General features: G+C 44.8%; 1 long non-coding RNA gene across 1 annotated transcript in view; it reads left to right on the top strand.

The window, feature by feature from the left end:
* Positions 1–22,347, top strand: part of LOC148442628 (uncharacterized) — a 97,246-nt gene extending 74,899 nt beyond the window's left edge. The window contains exon 3 of the long non-coding RNA XR_015875782.1: positions 22,254–22,347. This is a non-coding gene — a long non-coding RNA (uncharacterized LOC148442628). The remainder of the gene's footprint in view (positions 1–22,253) is intronic.
* Positions 22,348–22,567: the final 220 nt, after the last annotated feature.

The raw sequence follows: 22,567 nt of genomic DNA, 5'->3' as shown, positions 1-22,567 counted from the left end.
TTGTATGTTCTCCCCACCCCGTGTTTGTGTAACTATCATCCCACACTCCAAAGACAGACTGATAGATGAATCCTGGTATGTACAGTATGTCAGTATGTCAGTATCTGATGGATGGGTGTAATATGATAGTGCTTGACCGCATCCCATACATAACTGTTAATAAATACATTTGTGTCATAATACCATAGCTACTTATGTTTTGTAATAAGTATATATAACTATTTTATTAGTAAATTGAATTTACTTTAATGGATTTGTACTTTGTAATTAAAAAATGTGTTAATTATTCATTATTGTGTTTTTATTTCATGTCCCAACATTAAAATATGTATTAGTTCCCCTATGTGGTGAGAGATGGGTCACAGCAACAAAGGTTTTGGGCTCCACCCGATCATCAGTTCATTAGGAATCAGTGATTTCTCTCATGCCCCTAATTCTTAAGGTGCGTACATACAGGCGATATTACTGAGTGATTGCACGCAGGGCCGGCTCCAGGGTTCTGAGAACCCGGTGCCTGCCCGCCTCGTGCGACCGAAAATGGGGGCGTGGCCTCATTTCCATAGGCCACGCCCCCTGTGTGACGTTATTTGGAGGCGTGCCCACATGACATGCCTCCAAATAATGTCAGGCTGGGGGTAAAGCCCAGCGCTCTGTCACTGTCTGGGTTTCCCCCAGTCCTCTGCCGTCAGTGACACTCCGTGGGCCCAGCAAATCGGGATGTTGGGGAGGGGTGCGCCCTCTATGGGTGGCCCCCCTGTGCGACTGCACTGGTCGAACACCCCTAGAGCCGGCCCTGATTGCACGATTACGACATCGTGCCGGCTTCTGGGGATCAGGCCTGCTCTAACCACACAGGACTAATAACAAAAAGAACCAAGCGCTAATAAACATGTATGTAAACAATATAATAAAGATATTACACTCTTAAATAATATACAAAATTAAAAATAAATATTTAACAAAGCAGCAGAAAAAGATGTGATTGTGGAAGCACAACAAACGTACCTGAGAAACAGGCAAGACACAGATTTTTAATATTATTTCCTGCGCTAATTAGAAAAATTTGAGAAACCTGATTAAGAAAAATCACATACTCAAAGTAAATCACAAAAATAATATATTTAATATCTTTAAAACAGCAATAAGACCGATCATGAAGTTAAACATCCCACATATAACAATATTGCATGAAAAAATATCCTATTGATAAATATATCATTATGTCGCACTAAAATATTTCTGTTGAACATAAAGGAGATGGATCCTAAAAAACCTGGCAATACCAGTAACAGATAAATGTGGGATACTGGAAGATTATAGTTTGCACCTGTAATGTGATGCAGTTTAATAAGAGTCCCGGAGCTCACTCACATAGAGCTCAATCGTAGATTTTGTATAGTCCTGCGGATTTCCGCATAAGAAATGATGGTTCCAGCACATAGATCATGCAGTATGTATAACATAGAGACAAGGAGACACAAAGGGAGTGTCACGCTTGGCGCTGGGGAAGTGGAAACTCTGGGTCCGGGTTGCGGGAGGAAACGAAGGCGAGGGGCCTGGATATATGTTCTCCTCATCCACAGCTCTCGAGTGTTGACGAGACCTGGGCAATGGTGCGGAGTCTAACCCACAGGATGGTGTTCGCCAGTGACCCCTCCAATCGGGATTTGGGCTTAGCTGCACCCTGTGAGCAGGTCGCGGTCCTTTGACCAGGTACCCGAGCTCAGTGGGAATTGGAGACACAAATAACCGTGGCCCTAATAAGAGATGCCTAAGATTTAAGGCACTGTGGAGTGATCCACAAACAACGTAAAGAAGTCTGGCAATACTGTAGCACAAAGTTCACTAGTGACACGTTTAACACACAGGCAGATGGTAATTCACTGTTGTATGAAGTTCACTAGAGACACGTTTAGCACACAGGCAGATGGTAATTAACTGTTGCACCTGGATCACTAGAGACACGTTTAGCACACAGGCAGATGGTAATACACTGTTGCACCTGGATCACTAGAGACACGTTTAGCACACAGGCAGATGGTAATACACTGTTGTATGAAGTTCACTAGAGACACGTTTAGCACACAGGCAGATGGTAACTCACTGTTGTATGAAGTTCACTAGAGACACGTTTAGCACACAGGCAGATGGTAATACACTGTTGCACCTGGATCACTAGAGACACGTTTAGCACACAGGCAGATGGTAATACACTGTTGTATGAAGTTCACTAGAGACACGTTTAGCACACAGGCAGATGGTAACTCACTGTTGTATGAAGTTCACTAGAGACACGTTTAGCACACAGGCAGATGGTAATTAACTGTTGCACCTGGATCACTAGAGACACGTTTAGCACACAGGCAGATGGTAATACACTGTTGCACCTGGATCACTAGAGACACGTTTAGCACACAGGCAGATGGTAATACACTGTTGTATGAAGTTCACTAGAGACACGTTTAGCACACAGGCAGATGGTAACTCACTGTTGTATGAAGTTCACTAGAGACACGTTTAGCACACAGGCAGATGGTAATACACTGTTGCACCTGGATCACTAGAGACACGTTTAGCACACAGGCAGATGGTAATACACTGTTGTATGAAGTTCACTAGAGACACGTTTAGCACACAGGCAGATGGTAACTCACTGTTGTATGAAGTTCACTAGAGACTTGTTTAGCACACAGGCAGCTGGTAATTAACTGTTGCACCTGGTTCACTAGAGACTTGTTTAGCACACAGGCAGATGGTAATACACTGTTGCACCTGGTTCACTAGAGACACGTTTAGTACACAGGCAGATGGTAATACACTGTTGTATGAAGTTCACTAGAGACATGTTTAGCACACAGGCAGATGGTAACTCACTGTTGTATGAAGTTCACTAGAGACTTGTTTAGCACACAGGCAGATGGTAATACACTGTTGCACCTGGTTCACTAGAGACTTGTTTAGCACACAGGCAGATGGTAATACACTGTTGCACAAGGTTCACTAGAGACACGTTTAGCACACAGGCAGATGGTAATACACTGTTGCACCTGGTTCACTAGAGACACGTTTAGCACACAGGCAGATGGTAATACACTGTTGTATGAAGTTCACTAGAGACATGTTTAGCACACAGGCAGATGGTAACTCACTGTTGTATGAAGTTCACTAGAGACTTGTTTAGCACACAGGCAGATGGTAATACACTGTTGCACCTGGTTCACTAGAGACTTGTTTAGCACACAGGCAGATGGTAATACACTGTTGCATGAAGTTCACTAGAGACACGTTTAGCACACAGGCAGATGGTAATTCACTGTTGCACAAGGTTCACTAGAGACACGTTTAGCACATAGGCAGATGGTAATTAACTGTTGTATGAAGTTCACTAGAGACACGTTTTAGCACACAGGCAGATGGTAATACACTGTTGCACCTGTTCACTAGAGACTTGTTTAGCACACAGGCAGATGGTAATACACTGTTGCACAAGGTTCACTAGAGACACGTTTAGCACACAGGCAGATGGTAATACACTGTTGTATGAAGTTCACTAGAGACACGTTTTAGCACACAGGCAGATGGTAATACACTGTTGCACAAGGTTCACTTGAGACACGTTTAGCACACAGGCAGATGGTAATACACTGTTGTATGAAGTTCACTAGAGACACGTTTTAGCACACAGGCAGATGGTAATTCACTGTTGCACCTGGTTCACTAGAGACTTGTTTAGCACACAGGCAGATGGTAATTAACTGTTGCACCTGGTTCACTAGAGACTTGTTTAGCACACAGGCAGATGGTAATTAACTGTTGCACCTGGTTCACTAGAGACTTGTTTAGCACACAGGCAGATGGTAATTCACTGTTGCACCTGGTTCACTAGAGACTTGTTTAGCACACAGGCAGATGGTAATACACTGTTGCATGAAGTTCACTAGAGACACGTTTAGCACACAGGCAGATGGTAACTCACTGTTGCACCTGGTTCACTAGAGACTTATTTAGCACACAGGCAGATGGTAATTCACTGTTGCACCTGGTTCACTAGAGACTTATTTAGCACACAGGCAGATGGTAATTCACTGTTGCACCTGGTTCACTAGAGACACGTTTAGCACACAGGCAGAAGGTAATACACTGTTGCATGAAGTTCACTAGAGACACGTTTAGCACACAGGCAGATGGTAATACACTGTTGCACCTGGTTCACTAGAGACTTATTTAGCACACAGGCAGATGGTAATTCACTGTTGCACCTGGTTCACTAGAGACACGTTTAGCACACAGGCAGAAGGTAATACACTGTTGCATGAAGTTCACTAGAGACTCGTTTAGCACACAGGCAGATGGTAATTAACTGTTGTATGAAGTTCACTAGAGACACGTTTAGCACACAGGCAGATGGTAATACACTGTTGCACCTGGTTCACTAGAGACTTGTTTTGCAGACAGGCAGATGGTAATACACTGTTGCATGAAGTTCACTAGAGACACGTTTAGCACACAGGCAGATGGTAATACACTGTTGCATGAAGTTCACTAGAGACACGTTTAGCACACAGGCAGATGGTAATTCACTGTTGCACAATGTTCACTAGAGACACGTTTAGCACACAGGCAGATGGTAATACACTGTTGCATGAAGTTCACTAGAGACACGTTTAGCACACAGGCAGGTGGTAATACACTGTTGCACCTGGTTCACTAGAGACACGTTTAGCACACAGGCAGATGGTAATACACTGTTGCATGAAGTTCACTAGAGACACGTTTAGCACACAGGCAGATGGTAATACACTGTTGCACCTGGTTCACTAGAGACTTGTTTAGCACACAGGCAGATGGTAATACACTGTTGCATGAAGTTCACTAGAGACACGTTTAGCACACAGGCAGATGGTAATACACTGTTGCACCTGGTTCACTAGAGACTTGTTTAGCACACAGGCAGATGGTAATACACTGTTGCACAAGGTTCACTAGAGACACGTTTAGCACACAGGCAGATGGTAATACACTGTTGCATGAAGTTCACTAGAGACACGTTTGGCACACAGGCAGATGGTAATACACTGTTGCACCTGGTTCACTAGAGACACGTTTAGCACACAGGCAGATGGTAATACACTGTTGCATGAAGTTCACTAGAGACACGTTTAGCACACAGGCAGATGGTAATACACTGTTGCACAATGTTCACTAGAGACACGTTTAGCACACAGGCAGATGGTAATACACTGTTGCACAAGGTTCACTAGAGACACGTTTAGCACACAGGCAGATGGTAATACACTGTTGTATGAAGTTCACTAGAGACACGTTTTAGCACACAGGCAGATGGTAATACACTGTTGCACAAGGTTCACTAGAGACACGTTTAGCACACAGGCAGATGGTAATACACTGTTGTATGAAGTTCACTAGAGACACGTTTTAGCACACAGGCAGATGGTAATTCACTGTTGCACCTGGTTCACTAGAGACTTGTTTAGCACACAGGCAGATGGTAATTAACTGTTGCACCTGGTTCACTAGAGACTTGTTTAGCACACAGGCAGATGGTAATTCACTGTTGCACCTGGTTCACTAGAGACTTGTTTAGCAGACAGGCAGATGGTAATACACTGTTGCATGAAGTTCACTAGAGACACGTTTAGCACACAGGCAGATGGTAATACACTGTTGCACCTGGTTCACTAGAGACTTATTTAGCACACAGGCAGATGGTAATTCACTGTTGCACCTGGTTCACTAGAGACACGTTTAGCACACAGGCAGAAGGTAATACACTGTTGCATGAAGTTCACTAGAGACACGTTTAGCACACAGGCAGATGGTAATACACTGTTGCACCTGGTTCACTAGAGACTTGTTTAGCACACAGGCAGATGGTAATACACTGTTGCATGAAGTTCACTAGAGACACGTTTAGCACACAGGCAGATGGTAATACACTGTTGCATGAAGTTCACTAGAGAGACGTTTAGCACACAGGCAGATGGTAATTCACTGTTGCACAATGTTCACTAGAGACACGTTTAGCACACAGGCAGATGGTAATACACTGTTGCATGAAGTTCACTAGAGACACGTTTAGCACACAGGCAGATGGTAATACACTGTTGCACCTGGTTCACTAGAGACACGTTTAGCACACAGGCAGATGGTAATTCACTGTTGCATGAAGTTCACTAGAGACTTGTTTAGCACACAGGCAGATGGTAATTCACTGTTGCACCTGGTTCACTAGAGACTTGTTTAGCACGCAGGCAGATGGTAATACACTGTTGCATGAAGTTCACTAGAGACACGTTTAGCACACAGGCAGATGGTAATACACTGTTGCATGAAGTTCACTAGAGACACGTTTGGCACACAGGCAGATGGTAATACACTGTTGCACCTGGTTCACTAGAGACACGTTTAGCACACAGGCAGATGGTAATACACTGTTGCATGAAGTTCACTAGAGACACGTTTAGCACACAGGCAGATGGTAATACACTGTTGCACCTGGTTCACTAGAGACTTGTTTAGCACACAGGCAGATGGTAATACACTGTTGCATGAAGTTCACTAGAGACACGTTTAGCACACAGGCAGATGGTAATACACTGTTGCAAGAAGTTCACTAGAGACACGTTTAGCACACAGGCAGATGGTAATTCACTGTTGCACAATGTTCACTAGAGACACGTTTAGCACACAGGCAGATGGTAATACACTGTTGCACCTGGTTCACTAGAGACACGTTTAGCACACAGGCAGATGGTAATACACTGTTGCATGAAGTTCACTAGAGACACGTTTAGCACACAGGCAGATGGTAATACACTGTTGCACCTGGTTCACTAAAGACTTGTTTAGCACACAGGCAGATGGTAATACACTGTTGCACCTGGTTCACTAGAGACTTGTTTAGCACACAGACAGATGGTAATACACTGTTGCATGAAGTTCACTAGAGACACGTTTAGCACACAGGCAGATGGTAATTCACTGTTGCACAAGGTTCACTAGAGACTTGTTTAGCACACAGGCAGATGGTAATACACTGTTGCATGAAGTTCACTAGAGACACGTTTAGCACACAGGCAGATGGTAATTCACTGTTGCACAAGGTTCACTAGAGACACGTTTAGCACACAGGCAGATGGTAATACACTGTTGCACCTGGTTCACTAGAGACACGTTTAGCACACAGGCAGATGGTAATACACTGTTGCATGAAGTTCACTAGAGACACGTTTAGCACACAGGCAGATGGTAACTCACTGTTGCACAGGGATCACAGTAACGTCTTGGCACACAAGCAGATGGTAACTCACTGTTGCACAAGGTTCACTAGAGACACGTTTAGCACACAGGCAGATGGTAATTCACTGTTGTACAAGGTTCACTAGAGACACGTTTAGCACACAGGCAGATGGTAATTAACTGTTGCACCTGGTTCACTAGAGACACGTTTAGCACACAGGCAGATGGTAATTCACTGTTGCACAATGTTCACTAGAGACACGTTTAGCACACAGGCAGATGGTAATACACTGTTGCAAGAAGTTCACTAGAGACACGTTTAGCACACAGGCAGATGGTAATTCACTGTTGCACAATGTTCACTAGAGACACGTTTAGCACACAGGCAGATGGTAATTCACTGTTGCACAAGGTTCACTAGAGACACGTTTAGCACACAGGCAGATGGTAATTCACTGTTGCACAAGGTTCACTAGAGACACGTTTAGCACACAGGCAGATGGTAATTCACTGTTGCACAATGTTCACTAGAGACACGTTTAGCACACAGGCAGATGGTAATACACTGTTGCAAGAAGTTCACTAGAGACACGTTTAGCACACAGGCAGATGGTAACTCACTGTTGCACAAGGGCCCTCATTCAGAGCCGCTCGTTAGCGGCAGTACGCTCGTTCCGAGCGATGTTTGCACATCTGCGCATGCGTACGGTTTTTAGTACGCATGCGCGAACCAGTCAGTGCGGCCGAAAATCGTTTGTACGCTATATAGCGAGTGCCTGATATTTTGAGTGACAGAATGAGGCGTATGTGGGTGGTAACAGGGGAAGGTGCTTGAAAATGGGGAGTGGAGATCCGAACGCAGGCGTGCTTAAAGGTCAAAACGGGCGTTTTATGGGTGTGTATATTTAAAACAGCAGCGTCAGTGACCACGTCACAGGGTTATTTTAGAGCCAGAACTGCTCGCAAATTTGTGGTAGCAAACACCAACCACAAGAATAGCGAGCAGTTCATACACTGGTCGATGTACTCGATTAATCTAATAAATAGCGGACATGACGTATGGTGCGAGCGGCCAGGGGGCGTTTTTAACAAATAAACGAGCGTATGTTTTGCTCGCTCGTTCAGACTTAGAGGTGTGAACAGACTGCAATGTGCGTACGGTTCATTTGAATAGCCACCCCTTGTTTTTAAACGAACGACCGCAAATAGCGAACGGCTCTGAATCAGGCCCAAGGTTCACTAGGGACACGTTTAGCACACAGGCAGATGGTAATTCACTGTTGTACAAGGTTCACTAGAGACACGTTTAGCACACAGGCAGATGGTAATTAACTGTTGCACCTGGTTCACTAGAGACACGTTTAGCACACAGGCAGATGGTAATTCACTGTTGCACAATGTTCACTAGAGACACGTTTAGCACACAGGCAGATGGTAATACACTGTTGCAAGAAGTTCACTAGAGACACGTTTAGCACACAGGCAGATGGTAATACACTGTTGCACAATGTTCACTAGAGACACGTTTAGCACACAGGCAGATGGTAATTCACTGTTGCACAAGGTTCACTAGAGACACGTTTAGCACACAGGCAGATGGTAATACACTGTTGCAAGAAGTTCACTAGAGACACGTTTAGCACACAGGCAGATGGTAATTCACTGTTGCACAAGGTTCACTAGAGACACGTTTAGCACACAGGCAGATGGTAACTCACTGTTGCACAGGGATCACAGTAACGTCTTGGCACACAGGCAGTAACAGATAAATGTGGGATACTGGAAGATTATAGTTTGCACCTGTAAAGTGATGCAGTTTAATAAGAGTCCCGGAGCTCACTCACATAGAGCTCAATCGTAGATTTTGTATAGTCCTGCGGATTTCCGCATAAGAAATGATGGTTCCAGCACATAGATCATGCAGTATGTATAACATAGAGACAAGGAGACACAAAGGGAGTGTCACGCTTGGCGCTGGGGAAGTGGAAACTCTGGGTCCGGGTTGCGGGAGGAAACGAAGGCGAGGGGCCTGGATATATGTTCTCCTCATCCACAGCTCTCGAGTGTTGACGAGACCTGGGCAATGGTGCGGAGTCTAACCCACAGGATGGTGTTCGCCAGTGACCCCTCCAATCGGGATTTGGGCTTAGCTGCACCCTGTGAGCAGGTCGCGGTCCTTTGACCAGGTACCCGAGCTCAGTGGGAATTGGAGACACAAATAACCGTGGCCCTAATAAGAGATGCCTAAGATTTAAGGCACTGTGGAGTGATCCACAAACAACGTAAAGAAGTCTGGAGAAGAAGCAAGATAGGATAGTGGTAGAGCTATCATATATTTTTTATTTATTTAATTATTATTATTTCCTTTAAACCTTCTATCGGATGAGGTGTTGTCATGTGTGCAAACCACTTATCATACTAACATAAAATAAAGACACTGAGACGTGGATTTGGCAGATAACTTGATGGCGATTTATTGGAGCAATAATAATTATTATTTATTTAAGGATGTATGGTGGCAAAGAAAGGACGGCCAGAAATCAGCCAGATCTGCTATGCCCACACACACACAACAAAAGGCATAGCAGGCGTAGATCGCCCAGAGTGCATACACATAACCATGTAACTCATATCATCAACAAAAGGTAACGCTCACCCCCATCTTGACTTCCCACCCGTTTAGGTGGTGATACTGCCCCCCGTTAGGTTGGTACAGCCAACTACCAGTCAACGAAGGGAGCGCCCTTAAATCATAATTGCACCCGGACTGGCGACCTGCCGTTCTTTCCCGCCACCCAAAACCAAACCCACAACATACCAAAATTTATAGGGGAGGGAGGGTGGGGAATCTGGAACAAAGAGGCTTTGGCCCACACTTTTATCCCACTATATAATGTTCCTGTTACAAACCCGCCCCTGCTTGCCATAGGCTAACTCCCACAAGTAATTTGCATACATGCCTGCCCCCATCCTAGAGGTTTAAAACACCTCTTTTCTTATGCAATCTTTCGGTTTCTCTAAACCTTCTATCGGATGAGGTGTTGTCATGTGTGCAAACCACTTATCATACTAACATAAAATAAAGACACTGAGACGTGGATTTGGCAGATAACTTGATGGCGATTTATTGGAGCAATAATAATTATTATTTATTTAAGGATGTATGGTGGCAAAGAAAGGACGGCCAGAAATCAGCCAGATCTGCTATGCCCACACACAAACAACAAAAGGCATAGCAGGCGTAGATCGCCCAGAGTGCATACACATAACCATGTAACTCATATCATCAACAAAAGGTAACGCTCACCCCCATCTTGACTTCCCACCCGTTTAGGTGGTGATACTGCCCCCCGTTAGGTTGGTACAGCCAACTACCAGTCAACGAAGGGAGCGCCCTTAAATCATAATTGCACCCGGACTGGCGACCTGCCGTTCTTTCCCGCCACAGCAAGGTTCTGCTTATAGAACCGCTGCACCGCCACCATACCAAGTACTACCCCAATAACGCCAACTCCTCAAAAAGATCCCCAATAAACAATGACCAACCCTCCTCTGTTAAATGAACTCCATCAGGTCTATACATATAACTAAATCGAAATTGAATGTTCTTATGGTAAATGAAATGGCCATAATTGGCCATCACAAATTTGGCAACTGCGAAATTAAGTTTCTTCCTAGCTTCGTCATTAGCAGGAAAACTCCTAACCCCACGCCAGACCTGTCGAGGTACAATGCAAGACCAAATTAATTTACACAAGGGCCAGGCCGATAGCACCCTCGCCAAATCGTTGACAATATCAACTCGTAATTCTACAGTGGACCTCTGCCCTAAGTCGTTGCCTCCTAAATAAGCCACCAAAATACGTGGCCTACCAAAAAGCCTTGCATACTCTAACAGTTTAGGACAAAAGGAATGCCATCTCATACCTCTGGAACCTATCCAACGGACCCTAGCTGAATATTCAAAAATTGGAGCTTGATCTGAACTCAAACCTAGCAGCCCAGAAAATATATGAGTGGCCTATAACCCAAATGTCCTGCGTGTCAAAGAGCAATCCTAAAGGTGGAGGAAAGCAGTAAATAAAAAATTAGTAATTGTCATAAAACAATAACATTTTATGGTGTATTAGTGGGATCTGATAGAACATAAGTGAGTATCTGCCAAAAAGAAAAATTTTCTATTGGTCGCCGACTTTACTATTTGAAGTGGCTGAGACAAACAGAAGACACAAAGGGGAAGAATGGGTGGGGGGTAATTGGGAAAAAACAGGTGAACTCGGCAAGAGGTAAAATAAAAACCTGCTGAGGGATGGACTATGGCCTAATTAAATGATTGAGAATAGCCGAATTGAATCCGTCAGTTCAGGTAAAAATTGTAAAATCCCTCAAGACTCCCATTGCCAGCAATGGCGAGTAGCTAATCCCGAGTAGGACGGACAGGGGTAACAGACAAGACAGGACAGTACATGAGACAAGACAAAAACCAGGCAAGCATAAAATATAAACGTAACCGGAACAGACTGTGAAATGACTTTAAAACAAAGGGCCTTCACGCCTAGGTCGAATGTAACCTTTATAACTATCCGATTTCCAACGTCCTAGGGCCTTAATTTCTGATGCCGAGAAACCCGCAGCTGCCGCCGAAGTTGCGGCTCCGATCAGAAACGAGTGTGTACCAAAATCTTGAGGCGGGAGGCCTAAAACTGATACACACCTCTTCAAAAACCAACCAAACTGGTATTTGGTAAGCGGAGTCCTGTCCATATGCATGAGTCATGAACCAGGAACATCCGGCCGCAATAACTCATACCGCATAGCTAGTGCCACGGGGCAGATCTGTTCGTACCTAGATGGACCCAACGAGATCCACCCACCCCTACCAGTCTGGTCGGTCTTTGACCGCCGAATCCTACAGAGAACATACCTCTCACTGACCAGGATATCCGAGAGGAGCATGGCGGCATCAACCCATTTGGATGATGCCACCAGCTCCGATACCCTCAAGGTGCCGTGAAAAGCCTCTGAAAACACCACTTGAATCAGGACCGCCTCATACGCAGTAAGAGCCACTGCGAGAACCGCCCCTAATACTGCCGGAAGCAGATGAGCGTCCACAGGTCTCCTAAGGTCAGCTACTGGCCGGGAGACCCGTGCCCAACCCTTTAAAGCCTTCACAATCAGAAAACTTTTAGTAAAGTCAGGTTGGCCCTTCAATTTACAATAAAATGCAATGCCCCCCAAAGAGCGCGCAACAGAAGCCCTGGATCTGCCAGCCAAATGGAGACTCCAAATAAAAGAAAGCATCGAACGATGCTGACTCTTACCTGCCTGTTTGCTGCTACGGGAATAATCTTCCCATTCATTCCATGCCTGCCGATATGCTCGCAACGTGGAGGGGGCTAAAGACTGTTCTGCTAAGCCCTCCATGCCGGCTCGATCACCTGCCAAACATAAGAGGGGCAAAGCACAACGTCAGCACCAGGGGCCACAGATCGGGACCTAGCCCACTGGAAACGTGATAACGCATCATCTATCTCATTCTCCACCCCAGGAACGTGTCTTGCCTTAAACATGATGTTACAGCGCAAACATGTGAGCACAGCTGCGCTAGCAAGCGCAAAACCAGCAGGGAAGCCGCATGTTGCTGATTGTATCGCATGGACCACGCCCAGGTTGTCACACCTGATAATGATGCTGCGATTGCATAACCATTCCCCCCAGATTTCCAAGGAAACCATTATGGGAAAGAGTTTGAGAAGGAGTAAGTCCTTAGTCAAACCCTTTCCCACCCATTCTTCCAGCCAACGGCCAACGCACCAGGAGCCATCAAGGTAACATCCGAACCCTGTGGTGCCTGCTGCGTCGGTGAACAGCTGCAGCTCTAAATTGTCAGCGGCTGGAGACATCCACAACCGAACGCCATTAAAATCCCGAAGAAACGAGACCCAGACAGAGAGGTCCTGCTTAATCTCTGAGGATAAACGTAGCAAATGTCTCGGTTAGTGACACCAGCCGTGGCCCTTTCCAATTTACGTGAAAAAGCTCTGCCCATTGGAATTACTTTACAGGCCCAGGAGGGATTGCGCCTGCCGCAGGGTAATTCTACTGGAAGCCGTGCATTCCGCTATGGCATTACGCAACTTGACAGGCTTATCGAGAGGAATGCGACAAGAACCCGCTGAGGTACAGATCTCGATACCCAGGAATGACAAGGGGAAGGGCCCTCCGTTTTGTCCGCAGCAACGGGAACTCCAAATGAAAAAACAGCGCTCGTAAAGAAAACAAAAGATAACTGCATCTGCCTGAACCGGAAGGGCCGACACACAGAAAGTCATCGAGATAGTGGGCTATTCCATGACTACCGCAAAAATTAAATAAATAAATTCCGCGCACCAGTGTAGGAAGGTGCTAAAATGCTCGAAAAACGCACAGGACACAGAACACCCCATAGGCAAGCATTTGTCTATGCAATATCCGTTGTCCAAGCTAAAAACCCATAAACTGGAATGACTCTGGGTGCAAAGGAAGTAGACGAAAAGCTGACTCAACATCTATCTTAGCCATCAGTGCGCCCGGACCATAACACCTAATGACATCCAAAGCATCGTCAAAAGACTGGTACACCACCGAGGAAACCTCAACTGGTATGGCATAATTTACTGACGAGCCTGGCGGATAAGACAGATGTTGCATGAGCCTGTATTTTCCTGGAATTTTCTTGGGAACCACTCCCACCGGGGAATTCACAAGATCCCTAATGGGGGTTCTGCAAAAGGCCCTGCAATGCGCCTGACGCTAACCTCGCCAGCCACTTTTTCCCTAAGAATGTGAGGCAATTCAAAGGCAGACTTCAAATTTCTAGGCGAATATGTGTCGACATCCCTGCAAATAGGTAAACGAAAACCAAAACTGAAGCCTTTTAACGAAAATTCTGCGTCCTGCAGAACCGGGTACCAACTCAACCATTTTGCTATCGCTGTGACACGGACAGGGGATGGAACTTTACTTAGCACTTGTGCCTTTTGCTGGCTGTGCAGGCTGCTGCTGGGCACCCCCCTTGAAACACTTGGCAACTGGGTGATTGCCACCACATCGCAAGCAGAGGTGACGAAAATGACATTTTCGTCCCTGCGTACAGGTGGAATTATTAAAGGCGAAGCATTTTCCCCAGACGCCTGCTGTTAGCCCTGACGAACTGAACTAGCTGCTTTGCTCGTGTTGTACCCCTCATAGGCAGGACGCGAAGGCTGCGTGACCTCCAGCAATGTATATTTGTCGAAGTAGGAGCATAGCTGAGAATGGAGCTTCCCGGTGATAGCTGCTTGGGGCAGTGATTGCAATAATAAGCTGTGCACCCTGTAGAAATTCACTGTAGCACATGTATTCTGTCTATTTTGTAAGTTAAATGCTCAGAATACAGTATATAATACAATCTCCTCTATTGACTGATAATATGATTCAAAGGAGATAAAAGCTAGATCTAAGGTGCCATACATAAATAAAGCAGTGTCAAAGCCATTACCCCTTACTGTCAGATAACGCATCACTAAAGCATTCTATTCCCCCAATGATACCTCAATGCCCAGCATAATACTGACACTGTTTGCTGCAACTGTTTTCTACCATTACGAGCCATAATCAGCACTTAGACCATCTATAAAATACATCATACGAATGTACTGAATGATATAATTCTGGCATATACAGGACCAGCAGACACAGTAAGTAATTATATGTAGAAGTAGAGCCATCCTGTCTGAGCTGAATCTTTTTATTTCATGTGCCGGCTCCTTTACAGATCATATGAGCAAGTTGGGGAATCTGGGAGAGGGCAGAAAAAGAAACCATGCTCTGTCCTGGACATAGATGCACAGATTGGTCCTGTTATGTACTGGATGGTGTATTATCCAGTATTAATAATTGATCCAATAGGTGATCCATATCAGTGCACCCCGTACAGTGCATGTTTTCCAGATCTAGTTGGTGCACAACAATATTCATTACTGGCTTTTAACTTTTTCTACTGGCTGACACATTTAAAAGATCAACAGGGACTGTAGTGCTAGTTATTTCATTTGTGACACTGAGGGGATCCTAAAAAACATGCAACTTTAGTATTATATGCTATTTCTATTGTAGTCATCATGGTGTGGGCTGAGGGGGGGTTCAGGTAAGGCACTCATAAACCCCTCCTGCATTTGCCTATGGTGCTGGCCACTGCAGCCACAAAGATGATATTGACCAGGGGCATTAAGGACTGAAGGGAAGCACCCCTCCCCCGCACTGGCACACCTTCCACAAAGCTGCTGCAGCAGCCTGAGGGGGGATAGAACTATCAATAGGGGAACCACACCTGCAGCTCCTAATAACATGGGGCACTGTGGAGCCAGGGACCAGGGTCTGGGGAGGCTCATTACTAGGCAGGACATAGCTACACCCACCCCCAGCAGAACAAGAAATCAGAAAAGACAGTGATTGAGGACAGAAAGGAAAAGTAAAAGCAATGATATGAAGTAAATGAAAAGAGACTAAATACAATAAGGAAAAGGAGGAGAGAAGAAGAGAAGAAGGAGAAGCACTAAGAGAGTTTTATTAAGGAAAATGACAACTGACAAAATGCACTTCCCTGTCCTGGAGGAATCTGGAACAAAGAGGCTTTGGCCCACACTTTTATCCCACTATATAATGTTCCTGTTACAAACCCGCCCCTACTTGCCATAGGCTAACTCCCACAAGTAATTTGCATACATGCCGGCCCCCATCCTAGAGGTTTAAAACACCTCTTTTCTTATGCAATCTTTCGGTTTCTCATTTATTGATCTATATAATTGTTTTTTTAATATTATCTTATGTATAGTGCTATTTTAGTAACTTTGAAGAGGACTATATTGCTCTAATGATGTGTTCTATGGAGAAAGCCGCTATTATGCATGTAAGAATCTGTTACACAAAGTAGTATATTTTTTCTAACTAAAGAGGAGGTGGATCTGGAGGTTTTATCCTTACAGGTGCGATTGATAAAAATCAATTCAATGACCAATGAGAAGATTTTTGTCCTGGTTTAAGGAAGGGTCCTGTGGAGTAACAATCACTCTTTGTAAAAGCCCCCATACTGCGATGCGAAACGCGTCAGGTCCTTTATACTGGACCCGCTGTGGATACTCGTTGTCACCTGTTATTTATCTGCGGTGCCCCAGAGAGTCAGACGCTGCAGTGTACAGCTGGGTGCGCTGCTGTTAAGAAGGTTGAGGCTGGGCTTAATACGCGATCTACGGGACTATGCTCATCTAATGGAGCATACACACGGTCAGATTTGTCAGATGAACGGTTTGAACGATTTTACCAAAGTTTTGAATGATTTGAACGATTGAACGATTTTTGACTGCATTAAAATGAATGGAATCGTCCAAGTCTGACTGCAAACCCATCAGATGTCAGATATCGTTATCTGACAAACAGGAACGCGCATTGTAAATCGTCTATCGTTCAGGCATGTCAGATATGTCAGATTTTCCTTCAGATATGAACGACTGAACGATTTTTAAATCGTTATCGTTCATATCTGAAGGAAAAATCTTACCGTGTGTATGCACCATAAGCGGTAGTCGCTGCCTGATATCTCCGGCTGGATTATTGCCTTCCTTTGTGTCTCCTTGTCTCTATGTTATACATACTGCATGATCTATGCGCTGGAACCATCATTTCTTATGCAGAAATCCGCAGGACTATACAAAATCTACGATTGAGCTCTATGTGAGTGAGCTCCGGGACTCTAATTAAACTGCATCACATTACAGGTGCAAACTATAATCTTCGAGTATCACTCACATTTATCTGTTACTGGTATTACCAGGTTTTTTAGGATCCATCTCCTTTAGGTTTAACAGAAATATTTTAGTGCGACATAATTGATATATTTATCAATAGGATATTTTTCCATGCAATATTGTTATATGTGGGATGTTTAACTTCATGACTGGTCTTATTGCTGTTTTTTGTGATTTACTTTGAGTATGTGATTTACTTTGAGTATGTGAGTTTTCTTAATCAGGTTTCTCAAATTTTTCTAATTAGCGCAGGAAATAATATTAAAAATGTAATCATGCAGGAGCTGAGTTAGGAGCACACTGGGGGCTGATGTACAGGCAGGACAGGTTTGCGGATGGAACTTGTATGTTCTCGCACTGTGCATGTTCTGTAGCCGAGCGCTTAAGAAGCCAAACTGCTAACTTAAGAAGGTCTGTGAGGGCTCCAACCGAAAGGGAGGGAGGAGAAGGTGGATCAGCCTTGGGGTGCGCATTTAGGAGAAGGTGACCTCATAGACTTGCAGAGAAAAGAAGAAGGTGCATGTATCAGTTTGAGGTAAGAGCCTTATACAGGATGAAGAGTTGGACTGGCCCACAGGGATACAGGGGAAAACCCCGGTGGGCCCCACTGCCTGAGGGCCCCACCACTTGCTCTAATGTCAGGTTCCAGACTGTGCACTTTAATGATATATTGTTACTCTATTAGAGGGTTAGTTACATGGTTTCTAATGTCTGTTCAAATCTATGTGGGGGCTGGCCTCATCCCCTGTAGGAACTGACCACACCCCAAAGCATGGGCCCCTAGCATTGCATTCCCTTGGTGGGCCCTTCGTGCTCCAGTCCGACACTGACAGGATGTCACCCTCAGCCGGGGAGAAAAGGCTTATGGTGCGCTGAGTGATTCCTGTATGTCCTGCTATAACGGCCGTGTGCTCACCCTGATGTGACAGCGCTTTGTACTCTCCGGGAAGGATGTGGAAGATGTCTTCATAACCACAAAAATGTATTCCCAGGGTAAGGTTACACTCTATTTGTGTCACCCCCTCCCACAAGAATAATAACGCTAGTTGTGCATTTTACGGGTGATCAAAATTACTTTGAGGTTGAAGTGAATTTCCAAATCTTTAATGGTATAAAATAAACTAGCGTCAGACAATAAAGGATTTTCCCTTCACACTTCTGATAGGCCAGGGGACATAGATATAAATATATACAGTATATTCCCAAAACTTCCCAGAATCAGATTAATAATGAGATTAGTAAGGCCACCACAGTGTACAGTCACATTGTGCGGGACAGATTCTGTCCACACCCGGGATCAGGGGTAAATGTAATGCGCTGCGTACTGCAGGCACCTGCGAGTTTTGTGCAATATTTTAAAGTATCAAAGCCAGGTTAAATTATGCTTTTAAAAGATTGCTATTATACTGTGACTAAAACATCGGGCAGAACTTTCCGGGGCCTGCAGTCTGCAGGCTATTACACTTACCCCAATAAGTGAGAAACAATCTATTAAAATTCTTGCTTCACCCAATGCAGCATTTAAAGGGATAGGGGAATATGTATCAAAGCTTGGAGAGAGATAAGGTACCAACCAATCAGCTCCTGCCATGGAATGCTCCTCTAACATTGGTCCTTATACTTCTACCTGCTGCCACCTATAGGAAACACAGACTCCAATTAAGCTGTAGGAACATCTCAAGGATGATCAATGGAAAAAGGATGCACCTGAGCTCAATTTTGAGCTTCATGGCAAAGGCCGTGAATACTTATGTACATGTGATTTTTTTGTGTTTTTTTTTATTAAATTTGCACACATCTCAAAAAAACCTTTTACACGTTGTCATTATGGGGTATTGTGTGTAGAATTTTGAGGACAAAAATGAATTTATTCCATTTTAGAATAAGGCTGTAACATAACAAAATGTGGAAAAAGTGAAGCGTTGTGAATACTTTCCGGATGCACTGTACATTCCTCTAACGAGAACATTCTGCATTCCCAGACCTGTAGCGGCAGCAATTACACCTACAATGAAGTTCTCATTTCTCTCTGTTTTGCAAATAAATTCCAGGGTAGAATGTGTCCTAGGTTTTTCAAAATTTTTTTTTACACAGTTCTCATTCGTTTCACCCTGTGGGGTTACTAAAATAACCTTTTGCAGTTCAACAACAATGGAAAATATTCCTCCTGTACCATGGACGTTTGTGTCAGACATGAGATTAATGACTTTCCTCTGCTGCGGAATGGAATGTCTACGGAAAACCATTTGGAATTGAATGGAAGGAAAAATAAAGATTACCCAGAGAATATTCCAAATTTCCGAAATAAATGTGGCTGTTATTAGAAGGAGCTAATGGGTACATAATTCACCCATTACCTAGAAACTGCAAGTAAAAAGGTAAATTCACCCTTTAATAAGGAATATTTTTCCACCTGGACAGTTTTTCCTTTCCAGAATAAAGTGTTGTGTATCTTAGTGGAATGTCGCGTTTCACTCGCTCGTCTGGGCAGACCTTTATATTTTATTTTTAGCTTAGTAAAATATGATGGAGGAACGAGGTGGAGAGAGCTGGCGCGGACGATGTCTGTCTAAGAGAAGTTGTTAACTAGTCTGTACGGGTGGGAAGAAAGGAATTATTAGGCCAAAACAGGACAAAATAAAACTGCAGGGATTCAACAAGCGAGTGACTGGCAGTACGTTACGTTTTAGTGTAATGCTGGAAGCATTACATACTCAGTGCAATCATTATGTGTGGGTAGCACGGTTGGCTGTGTGGGTAATGGTTAGCATTACTGCCTCACATCACTGAGGTTTCCGGTTCGACTCTTACCATGGCCCATAACTGTGTGGAGTTTGTATGTTCTCTGTGTGCTTGCGTGGGTTTCTCTGGGCACTCCGTTAGATAATGGTATCGATCTCAAAAAGTCTCTGTGTGTCGGATTCTGAGGCGCACGCAATCCGCAGGCAATCTGCATGCAATCTGCAGGCAATCCACATGCAATCCGCACGCAATCTGCATGCAATCCGCAGGCAATCCACACGCAATCCGCACGCAATCCGCAGGCAGTGCCAATAGTAAGATAGTTCAGTGATTGTTTGCAACTGCGCATGAGAAAAAAATTTAAAAAATCCTACGGCGCGTGTGTTACACAGCGTGTACGCACAAAGGCTCTGGAGTGACTGGGACAGACGGTATCAGAGATGTTGTGGAAATGTAATGGGCGGCATCTGGGCTTGTTACGGTGGGCGTGTTACGGGAGTGTCGCGCATGTGTCAGTGAAAGCAGCTACGTACACAGACTCACAGCCGCAGACAAAGGCGGCTGTGCCCAGACGGAGAAACTGCACCTGCACATGCGCAGATCTCCAGGAAAATGGCACCTGTATAATTTTACCCGTGATATCAGCGGTGCTGTAAGTGTCTATGTGTGCAGGGTGTGCGGTGTGTGACCCAGGGGTCCGTGTGCACCAAACTACCGACATCCATTCCGGGAGCTGCCGGAGAGGAGCCGCTTCTCTCTAGTTCGGGGGCGGGGCCAAGCTGTCGGCGTCATTAGCCCCGCCCCTTTACACGAAGCCCCCACAATTCACAGGTCCATGCGTAGGGGGCGGGGCTAAATGAAGCGATTTGCGTAATTTAGCCCCTCCCTACAGACCCGCAAATTTCTCAGAAAATCTCCCCATCCAGCCACCTCACTAGGAAGTAGGCGGGATGCGGGAGATCTGCCTGCTCTCTCGGGGGTGCGGGGGGTGACCCGAAAAATCGTGAGCCTCCCGCGACTCCCAGGAGAGTAGGCAAGTACGCGGCACACGCAGCACCCATTTTAGATGCCCATGCAAGAACGGCCCAGGCCCCGAGGTGACCTTACTCCGCCACTGCCCCTGTGTTCTGTATAATGACAGAGGGGAGTTTTGTTTTTACAATCTTAATTTTTAATGCAAATGTGATAAATATTTTTCGACCAAATCCCCAAAGTGAAGATGAGCACCTCCTGGTGCATGTAGTACAATTCCCCTGTCACGTTGGGATCACAGCCCGTCCTGGCGAATAGTTGGAAGCCGTGTGATAATAATGTAACGCTCTCGCTCTCCTTCCTGGAGCAGGTCCTGGAGAACATTGCGCATACGTCACAGGGGGCCGATGGAGAGGGTAGCCGGCATTAGCAGCCTATAGACTACTATAGGATAAAGCCAAGCGGAGAGCGCGTTATACTATCGCTTTCCCGGAGCTTGGTGGATCTGACTACTTCGCAGACACGGAAGGCAACTGCTGTCAGAAATGGACATTTCATACATTTGGGTGATACTTAATATTTTGGGGAGTTTCCCCCCAAAATGAGGCATTTCGGGGAATATTATTATTTGATAAATAGCTGATGCTTTAAGAAATCTGCAATTTTAAGAAGCCTCGTTCTACTCCATCAGAAGTATTGTAAAATTGGTCAGGAACAGGAAAAACTGGCCTGGTCATGGGTTACCAATGTGTCCCCTGAACAAACGAATTTGTCAAACTGAAGCCATTATTCTGGGTACTAAAATCTGCTGGAATAACTCCTAATACTCGAAATGGGACTTTGGCCTGAAAATACCCGTTGAGATTTGGGAAACACACTGTGGCTGTCATTTCCCTGCAACAATAGTATCCGTGGACTTACTCAGTGCAGGACGCCGTTGGCTTTCTTGCTTGTAAAAATAGATTAGTGGAGTAGTATCGCCGCACAGCTAGGAAATAGAATACAATTGTTAGTTTGATATTGATTTAGGATTTGTTTGTAATATAACTGTTATTATTACAGGTTGTAACAGGTAACAATCATTTAATTAATTAAAAAATGGTGGCAATGTGGCATTAATCATTATATATATGATCATTATATACTCTGGTGATTGGCGCCTTTCCCTCTCACGGCCCTAGGCGACTGCCTCACGTGCCCAACCCCGTAACTGTCCTACAGTGTAACTGCATATTTCAGCAAACTGTTGAGTCAGCGACTTTGTTTTGCTAAAAGGGAAACAGCCTTCAAAAAAGAAATTCCTTAAATTGTGCGAATGTTATTTTTAAGTCTTTTTTGTTGTCATCGGGGACGTGCCAGAGCCGTGTCTTACTCACCCTGCCTAAACCTCCGCATCTGCCTCCAGCTTCTGTTACCCCGGTTTACGTCTCTCTTTCCTCCCCTCTCCTACAGGCTGGCGCCATGGGGAGTTGTGGGTACGCCATGAAGAAGTCGGCCATCGTTGCCCCACGTTGAGGCTGTCAGTGTGTCACATGAACCTGCCACAATGGAGAACACGGGTAAGATGATTCGGTATTTATCATTCTCCACATGAATAAAACATATTTGCACTTCACAAGGGATAGTAGCCGACATTTACAGATGTGTCGCTTTTTTTAGTTAAGAAATTCTTATTTTCTTTCTATCATAATATCATACAGTATATATATTATATAGTTTAGGAGTTTTGTTATTGGGTTGAAAATTATGTGCTACATGTAACATTT

The sequence above is a fragment of the Taudactylus pleione genome, unplaced genomic scaffold (assembly GCF_031769625.1).
Source record: "Taudactylus pleione unplaced genomic scaffold, aTauple2 ptg001431l, whole genome shotgun sequence".
In the NCBI taxonomy this organism is placed as follows: domain Eukaryota; kingdom Metazoa; phylum Chordata; class Amphibia; order Anura; family Myobatrachidae; genus Taudactylus; species Taudactylus pleione.
Note: the sequence above shows the minus strand (reverse complement) of the source record. Positions and strands in the feature narration are given on the sequence as shown.